The sequence below is a fragment of the Pteropus alecto genome, unplaced genomic scaffold, assembly GCF_000325575.1.
Source record: "Pteropus alecto unplaced genomic scaffold, ASM32557v1 scaffold280, whole genome shotgun sequence".
In the NCBI taxonomy this organism is placed as follows: domain Eukaryota; kingdom Metazoa; phylum Chordata; class Mammalia; order Chiroptera; family Pteropodidae; genus Pteropus; species Pteropus alecto.
This window is the reverse complement of record NW_006430057.1, coordinates 734590-744545: the sequence shown is the minus strand read 5'-3', so window position 1 is coordinate 744545 and position 9956 is coordinate 734590. Positions and strand designations below refer to the sequence as shown.

The 9956-nt window shown below is 37.5% G+C and overlaps 2 pseudogenes; one reads left to right on the top strand and one right to left on the bottom strand.

The window, feature by feature from the left end:
• The first annotated feature begins 935 nt into the window (after positions 1-935).
• On the top strand, positions 936-1727 carry LOC102880202 (annotated as a pseudogene).
• A 4271-nt stretch (positions 1728-5998) lies between these two features.
• LOC112479187 lies at positions 5999-6409 on the bottom strand (annotated as a pseudogene).
• Between the last annotated feature and the right edge of the window lie 3547 nt (positions 6410-9956).

Here is a 9956-nt window from a genome sequence, read left to right as displayed (position 1 = left end):
GGAGGAGGAAATGAATGGGAGTTGGAAGGGGCTGGCCCCTTACCCCTGGACACTGCTCTGTTGTCTACTTGAGAGTGAGATGGAAGCACACAGCCACTATCTGAGGAATAAATGAGATAATGCACAACAAATAGCATAGTGCCTGTTACAAAGTAAGTGCTCAATAAATAGTTTTTTTTTTTTAACTACACTACAGATATGGACAATGGTGTGAGAAATGGGTAAGGAGGAAGGCAGTAAATCAGTATCTTGTCCTCACCCCAGGGATTCTGATTCTTCATTGGGAGTGGGGCCCAGAGGTCTGCATGTTTCATATGCTCCCTGGTGATTCTGAGGTAGAGTCCAGACACTCTGCTTTAAAGGAAACCTTGCTATAAGTCATGTTGGGTTCTGGGCATGGCTAGAACATTAAAGCTGAAATGACAAGCCATAAAAATGGATGGCAGGGCAAGGGTGGTGACAAAAAAGGAACTTGAATGATCTCTAGAGAGAAACATGACCACAAAGGAAGGTATTTTGTTTTTCTAATAAACATCTCTGTGACTTGAGCCTCCAATGAGACCAATCAAGCTTTTGGAGAGTTGACACCCGAGTTCTGCTGTTAATTAGCTGTGAGGCCTTGGGCACACTGAGTCCTTTCTCTAGATCTTAGTTTCCTTACCTAAGAAATAAAGGACAGCACTAGATTTGGAGCCCAGTGTTCCTTTTAGCCCCAGAATTCTAGGATTTTATTATTCACTGAGACAATCTTTCAAAGTTCCCAGTTCATCCCCAGAGAGGCCAAAATTTGAAGAGGCCCACTATAAGTCCTGCTTGAGTTGGCCAACAGGGGACCAGCTTTCAGAGCAGTCCCTTTAGAAGCCTGTCAATATTTTCACTTAACTCTCCTGTTTCAGATCTTTTAGAAACCTAAGCTATGTTTTCCCATTTAAGAAATGCACAGAAGGCGTGATGTTGGCAGGGCCTTAAGATGGCTGCCAGGTGGCCTGCTCCTAATACAAGAAAATTTGTGGAGTGAGACACTACTTCCTGGTCTCAATGAAAGTGATGTTAGGTTGAAATCTGACGATGAAGACACATTAGAGAACTCTGGATTTAACTTAATTTAACTTCTTTATCAGAAGATGGAACCATTTAAAAAAAAAAAAAACAGAAATCTCAGATTTCCCTGCAGATGAACGGAAAACTGAAGCAGAGGCAAATGCAAATGCATATGAAGAGTGTCCTTCTGGAATTCCCTTACATGTATGGAATAAATTTCAGGAATTGTATTTAAAAACACACACACACACACTCTGAACAGAAAACCTCATCTTCAAGATTCAGCGGGAAAAAAACTCTCCAGAAAAGGTAAATTGAAGAATGAAGAGGAATCTCATATTGAATAGTCCTCAAATCAAACCCAGTGGAAGGAAATTTCTCAGTATATTGGAGTTAATGACGGGTTTGAATCCCCTGTTAAAAGAAAAAAAAAATTGACAAGTCAGGCCCCAAAAAGAGACCACGCCGTGGAAGACTGGAATATTGAGAAGGCTGAGAAACTCAGCAACCAACTAGCTACCCGAGAGCTTGGTGTAAAACTGCCAAAGCGATTGCCTGTCACAACTTCGTAAAAGCCAAAAAGGAAGCTTAAAATTCACAGATTGCTTGAAAAAAAGAAGAAACTTGCATGGGGATTTGAAGCAAAGAAGAGATGGGAAGCCAAAAGCAATGTGGGATATATGTAACTTGGCAGATTTCTTCAAGACATCGAGTCTTTACTTGAGTTTTTATTTGAGTCTTCAATTGCTCAATTTACAGAAAAGTTTTTTCTGTGTATCTTAAATAATAGTCAAGAAATTGATAGAAGTAGAAAAAAGAAACAAAGAATTTGAGAGTGGATTATCAAATCTTTTCAATCTTTTCTAACAAGTTCATCTTATTGAAGTGAATGGAATTGAGTGTTCTGTTATTTGTACAAGGAGTCTATGCATATGTACAGGGGAAAAAGATAAAATTTTATTTATTTACATAGACCTACAGTATTAAATCAAATCTATTTTTCATCCATTTAGTGTAGCATAGCCAATGAGATCCTTGTAGTTTCTTATCTGTATTTAGTGTAACTGCTCTTTATTCTGGAATTGTGTTTTTATGATTGGCATTTGTTTATAATGGATTAGTCATAAGTACAAGAAAGTCTCAGTTGATATTGTCTTTACAAATGACTTTATTTTAATGTTATAAAAGTAATTATTGGTTCTTTATTGGATGCAGTAGAGCTGATACTTCACAGTCCCATAAAAAATAATCAATTAATTTTTGTGTACCTTCAGATTAAATATTATAAATAAAAAAATACAATGTAGTATTTGGAGAATGATTTAAATTCAGCTGTGCCTAGAAATGTCTTCCTAAATATTTCCCTCAGCCATGACATTTTTCAAATTGTGAGATAATTCTTAGAAGAGAAAATGGTGTAATTGTATTAGAATGTTGTAATGCAAGACAATATAATTTTAAACCTTCTTTAAAAAAAAAAAAAGAAAGAAAGTAATGCACACCATTGCAAGAGATTTGACTTAAAATTCTCCACTCATTCTTTCATCCCCTTCAAAGCAATTTAAAAAAATCTCTTCAAATCAAGACTTTATCCATATCAGAAAACTACTTCAAACAAAAGAGTATTCCTCCCTCCACCAACTGAATGAGCAGAGGCCATTTCTGCATGAAGTGAGGTCATTGGATCACTGATATTTGGCTTCTGGAACCATAGGCACAGAAGAAATAAACATTCTCACATGTAAAAGTACAATTATGTCCTTCAAAAAGAGGTGATGGAGGTTTAGTGGAGATTTTTTTACCCACCTCATTCCCTTAAATGGATTCTGGAGACCCTGTCCAATTATCACAAATGAATAGTGAGTGAACTGATCTAGAAACCTCTGTCAATATGCTTTATATAAACGCATGAGAGTAGACCCTCTATGCCTTATCTATTGGGCTCTGCTCAAAATATGGGCAGGCAGATGTGCCTGGGCTCCCAGCAGCCTTTCTCTTTTCCCCAACCTCATGGATCTCAGAAGTCTCTCTTTGACTTACTTTCCTCTTCATTTTTCCAGAACATTTGGGCTTATGGAAAGCAATAGGGGAGGGAAAGTAACATAACCCACATCTTATTGGATGTGCTAGTACTTGATCCACGAGGTCTCAGGGACAAGAAATAACAGACAATGACCTTGTTGATATAAAAATGCAACATGACTTTAGCATTCTTTAGTAGCAATCTTTTCTGAAATAACAGCGCCTACATTTGTTGCTTTTTAAAAAATCCATATCTAGACTTTCCCATGTCTGTATCTCTTCCTCCTCTCTTTTTTCAATTCCTCATTTTGAACAACTCCCTTTTATGCTATAGTAGATAACTGAATTTTATTGTTATAATTTGTTGTGTTTGTAATAGAAATACAGTTCCAAATGTTCAAATTCGATGATAAAATGTTTTATGTTTCTACTATCTAAAAAATTCAGATTAATTGCTTTTACATAGTGGAGTCCTTTGTTAATTTTTTCCTATTTATCCTTGGCCCCAATAGATAAAACTTCCTCTCCCTATAGGCTCTGAGCCTTTCAAGGACTTAAAGCTCTCACTAATGAAGCTATTCACAATCTGTGTGACTTTCAACAAGTTATATAATTGCTCTTTCTTTAATTTTTTTTATTTTTAATTACAGTTGACATTCAATATTATATTAATTTCAGGTGTACAGCATAGTGGTTAGACAGTTATATAATTTATGAAGTGATCCCCCCAATTAGTCTAGTACCCACCTGGCACTATACATAGTTATTACAATATTATTGGCTATATTCTTTATGCTGTACCTTACATACCTGAGATTATTTTGTAACTACCAATTTGTACTTCTTCCCCCTTCCCCTTTAATTCCCACTCCCCCCCTCCAACTTCCACCCCTGACCTATGCATGTTGAGATCATACGGTATTTGTCTTTCTCTGCCTGACTTATTTCACTTAGCATAATACCCTCTAGGTCCATCCATGTTGTTGCGAATGGTAAAATTTTATTTCTTTATGGCCAAGGTATATTTCATTGTATATATGTACCACCTCTTCTTTATCCAGTCATCTATTGATGAGCACTAAGGTTGCTTCCATATCGTGGCTATTGTAATTAGTACAACAGTGAACATAAGGGTGCATATATATTGAAATAGTATTTTGGATTTCTTCAGCTAAATACCCAGAAGTGGAATTGCTAGGTCATAAGGTAGTTCTATTTTTAATTTTTTGAGGAACCTCTAAATTGTTTTCCATAATGGCTGCACCAATTTGCCATCCCATCAACAGCGCACAAGGGTTCGCTTTTCTCCACATCCTTACCAAGACTTGTTGTTTGTTGATTTATTGATAATAGCCATTCTGACAGGTGTAAGGTAATATCTCCTTGAGAACTTTTTTTTTCCCCTTGTGAATTTAATTTGCATTTCTCTAATGATTAGTGACATTGAGTATCTTTTCATATATCTATTGGCCATCTGTATGTCCTCTTTGGACATATAAATTATACAAATGTCTATTTAGGTCCTCTTCCCACTTTTTATTTGCATTGTTTTTTTGGTGTTGAGTTGTATGAGTTCTTTAAAATTTTTTTAGATATTAAGCCTTTATCAGAATATCATTGGTGAATATCTTCTGCCATTAAGTAGGTTGTCATTTCATTTCATTGGTGGTTTCCTTTGTTGTGTAAAAATTTTTAGATTGATGTAGTCCCATTTGTTTATTTTTCTTTTTGTTTCCCTTGCCCAAGGAGATATACCAAAAAAAAATTACTAATAGTAATGTCAAATAATTTATCGCCTATGTTTTCTTCTAGGAGTTCTATGGTTTGGGGTCTTACATTTAAGTCTTTAATCCATTTTGAGTTTATTCTTGTATATAGTGTAAGAAGGTAGTCCAGGTTCATTTTTTTGCATGTATCTGTCCAGTTTTTCCAGCACCATTTATTAAATAGACTATCTTTACCCCCATTGTATATTCTTGCCTCCTTTGTCATAGATTTAATTACTATATAGGTGTGGGTTTATGTCCCATTGATCTATGTGTATGTTTTTACACCAGCATCATGCTGTTTTGATGACTATAACTTTGTAATATAGTTTGATATCAGGTAGTGTGATGTCTCCAACTTTATTCTTCTTTCTCAAGATTGCTGTGGCTATTCAGGGTCTTTTGTGATTCAATATACATGTTAGGCTTATTTGTTCTAGTTCTGTGAAAAATGCCATTGGTATTTTGATAGCAGTTGCATTGAATCCACAGACTGCTTTGGGTAGTATGGACATTTTAACTATATTAATTCTTCTTATGCATGAGCACAGCACATGCTTTCATTTATTTATGTCTTCTTCAATTTCTTTCTCAAGTCTTATAATTTTACAAGTACAGGTCTTTTACTTCCTTCGTTAAATTTATTTCTAGGTATTTTACTTTGATGCAATTGTAAATGGGATTCTTTCAGAATGTATCTATTTCTTTCAGATCATTGAATTTGTTGGCATATAATTGTTAATAGTATTTTCTTATAATCCTTTGTATTTCTGTGGTGCCAGTTTTCACTTCTCTTTCATTTCTGATTTTATGTATTTGAGTCCTTTCTCTTTCTCTTTAAGAGTCTAGTTAAAGATTTATCTTTTTTTTTTTTATCTTTTCAAAGAACCAGCTCTTGGTTTCATTCATCTTTTTTTATTGTATTTTTAGACTCCATCTCCTTTATTTCTGCTCTGATCATACTGTTTCCTTCCTTCTACTCACTTTGGGCTTTGTTTTTTGTTTGTTTTGCTGTTATTATTAGTATTATTTATTATGAAAATGCATTATCTATTTCAATCCCCAAAACCCTCTGAATCATGTATTACTATGTCTATTTTGAAGATGATTAATGGAGGCTTAAGCGGGACATGTGGAGTGGGGGGGAGCGGCAGTGTTAAGCAGTTGCCCTAGGTCACACAGCTAGCAAATGACAAAACAGGGCAGCAAAGCTTCGATCCTCCCACTACTTGAGTATACTGTAGGATAAGGTGCTAGCTGGGCCGCATGTTGAGCTGGCTGTTCTCGGGTAGTGCAAACTGGACACAATAGGTGTCCTTAGTGATTTTGTCCATGGCACTGATGTGGAAGGCCAGGAAGGTCTCTGGGCTCAGTTTGGAGGGACAGCTCTGTGACTCCTTCCCTCTCAGCAGGCTTCTGCCTTTGTTGGCCTAGGTTGCCTCCCACTTTGCCAGGTCTTGGTAATAGAGGTCAAATACACAGGGCAAGCAGCCACTGCTGCAGCACTGGGAGGGCAAGCGCTCCACGGGCCAAAGCTGCAGCCAGGCTTCCTCATCCTCCTCCTCCTTCCTCTCATCCATTGGCAATGGGCTGGGGCAGCCTGGGAGCAACAGCCGGATGCTCTTCTCAGAGCAGGACTGGCTCTGTGAGGTCAGAGGCCCACGCCCCGTTCCCTTACCTATCTACATTCCTGCGCTTCCCCTCACATGATGATCCTTCTTTGGGCTTTGTTTAATGTTCTTTTTCTAGTTCCTTTAAGTGTAAGCTGAAATTATTCATTTTGCTGTTCTGATTGAGTGTTTTCTTCTTCCAAATAACTGATTCAATCCTCTGCTTCATCTAATTCAATATTGATTCCTTCTAGTGTATACTTCATTACGGTTATTGTAGTCCTCATTTCTAACTGGTTCTTTTTTATGGTTTCTATGTCCTTCTTTATGCTTACTATTTCTTTGTTGAAGTTCTCACTAAGTTCCTTGAGCATCCTTCTAACAAGTGTTTTGAACTATGTATCTGATAGGTTGGCTTGTCTCTATTTCATTTAGTTCTTCTGGAGTTTTCTCCTGCTCTTTCATTTTAGACATGTTTGTTTCCTCATTGTGGCTGCCTCCCTGTGTTAGACTGGACACGAGTGGTAGACTGGACACAAACCTAAGACTATCTGATCCTAGAATTATGTTCTGCTAGGCTATAGTGCCTCTTAAGTTGAGTCCAATATGAAAGCCACCAGGCACATAGAGCTGTTTAACTTTAAATTAACTTAAATGAAATAAAATTAAAAACTAGCTTTTCAGTCACATTAGTTGCACAGCAAGTGCTCAATAGCCATACGTGGCTAGTGGCTCTCATATTAAACAGCACAGATAGAGACCACCACAGAAACTTCTATTGGTTAGTGCTGATCTAAATACTTAAGTGTTATCATCCTCAGACTTCTACTTTGGTAAAGTGTTATTAGTCTAAAGCACAGTTTCTCAGTCTTGACACTATTGAAATTTGGGGCTGGAAAATTCTTTGTTGCGGGGCTCTTCTGGTGCATTGTAGGAAGAGCCTACATGTTTAGCAATATCCCTGGCCTCTACCCACTAGATGTCAGTAGCACACCTTCTCTTTTGTTGTTTCAACAGTTTTTATTGTATTTCCCACCCATGAGTTTTTAAAAGTACCACTTGACTTCTGGGACTCTATAGATCATTTCTTTTTTTTTCTTTTGATTTTATTAAATTTATTGGGATGACATTTGTTAAGATAATTATATGTCTCAAGTTTAAAATTCTATAATACGTTATCTGTATATTGCATTGTGTGTTCACCACCCAAAGCCATCTCCTTCCGTCACCATATATTTGACCCCCTTTACCCTCTTCTGCTTCCATACTGTTTCCATCTATAAGTTTTTGTTCATTTGTGCCTTTCTGTTTTATATCCCACATATGAGTGAAATTAGATGGTTCTTGACTTTTCCTGTCTACTTATGGAAAACAGTTACAGAGGATCCTCAGACAAATGAAGAATAGAACTACCATATGACCCAGCAATCTATCTTCCGGATATCAACCTGAAATTTTTGAAAACATTTATTTGTAAAGATATATGTACCCCTAGGTTCATTGCAGCATTATTCACAGTAGCCTTCTCCCTAGTTTTGACAACTAAAAATGTCTCCAGACATTGGCAAATGTCCCACACCCCTGCTGACAACCTCTAGATTAAGATTAGCATATGTATTTGAAGTAATTAAACAGCAAATTTTTTCACTGCCAAAACTTGGCCCTTTGAAAACAGGCCATTTTCCCAAAACTCATTTTTTCTAGTGAATCATAGTTTACAGCAATTTGCATTGAATGGGTGGTTTTAATAGCTACTAACGATTTCATGAAAGAGTAAAAAAACATTTAAAGCAGCAGAATGAGAGTGAAGATACCAATAAGGGATTACTCTAATGTACTGTATGATTAGCTGCTCAAATTTCCTACCCATTAACCATAACTATGAAATTGTGAAGGAAGGATAAGAAATAAATTGGTTTAAAAAGCTAAAAGAATGTTAAAGTAGAGAAACAGTAAATGACAGGAATAATCAAATCACATACTACATTTTGGCTACTAATTTCCAGAAATAACAAAAAATTATGCTACTTCAGAAATTGAAGAAAGAACTCCAAAAATGCTATAAAGTTGTCCCAACAGAAAATAGGCTTTCAAAGGATAAACTAGTGGAAACATTCTCATATAAAATGCTGAAATTTTGGTTACTGATGAAATGATATCTACTTTTCTACATTGTTCATATATTCCCAAGGAAACTAAACCTCCCCATAACATATGGAACACTTCTTTGAATGTTGCTAAAGACAAAATGAAGGGAGTGGGGAAATGGCGTAGATGATAGAAACTTTGTTCATCTCTCTTAAGGCCAAATCAAAGTTGTAACAGAAACACGGAACAAACAACAGCAAAGTCACCTGGGGTCAAGATGAAGAGAAGCACTACAATTAGGGAGAAAATAAGAAGTCATCCTGCAACAGTAGAAGATAGGAGGGGGCAAAGATGCGAAGCTGCCTGGTCCAGAGTGGCTGAATGGGGCAGAGGCTGCTGCAGCTGCAGAGGCCTCTTTTAAAGGGGCTGTGTCTACGAGCTGACTTTCACAGTGACTTTCACTGCTCGCTCTGAACATCAGAGCTGGGTTGGCTGCTCAGGGGACACCAGGAACTTACAGGGAGACACTGAGTTGTTGGAATGAGAGTCCAAGCAGGAGTGCTAGCAGTATCCATTGTTCCTCTCTTGAGCCCTCCCCGCTCCCAGTGTGCAGGCTCAGCACTGCCATAGCTGAGATGTCATCAAACTGGATAACATAGGTCGCTCCACCCAGAGGATTCCCTGAAATTCTGCATCCTGCAACTCATGGCCCCGCCCAAGCCTCATCCAGTTGTGTCCTCAGGGAGCCCAGTGCTCCTTGTTGAGCCAACTCCAAGACTAACACTGGTGGCAGCTGGCCTCAGTTTCTGGTGTGGCCTCTTGAGGCAGCCATAAGTGCAGCATCTGTGGATTCCTTTGTGAATCCTAACAGGTGGCCCTGGAAGGGCACAGGCTGGGGCTAAACTTGGCCTGCAGCTGAACCCCTCTCAGGGGTTGCTCCCGCGATAAGAGCAATTCTCCCTTTGTACCTTCTACACAAAGCCTCACTAATAAGACCAGGAGACTTAGGAGATTTGCTTAGTACATAGAAACAGACACAGAAAGGCATTCAAAATTGGAAAACAAAGAAGCAGAAACCATATGAGAGAAGAGAACAGAGATCCAGAATAATGGAGTCAAGCAAACTAACAGATGCAGAGTTTGAAACACTGGTTATAAAGATGCTCAATGAAATTAAGGGAAGTATAGATAGATTCAGTGAGAACTTTAACAAAGAGATAAAAAACATAAAAATGGAAACAGAAATCATAAAAGGGGACCAGTCAGAAATAAAGAACACATTATCTGAGATGAAGAGTTTATTAGAAGAAAGAAACAGAGTGGATAATAAAGAGGTTCGAACTACAGACATAGAGGATGGAGAAGCCAAGGACCCTCAATCAGAATGGCAAGAATAAACAAGACTTAATAAAAATTTAAGGAGCCTCTG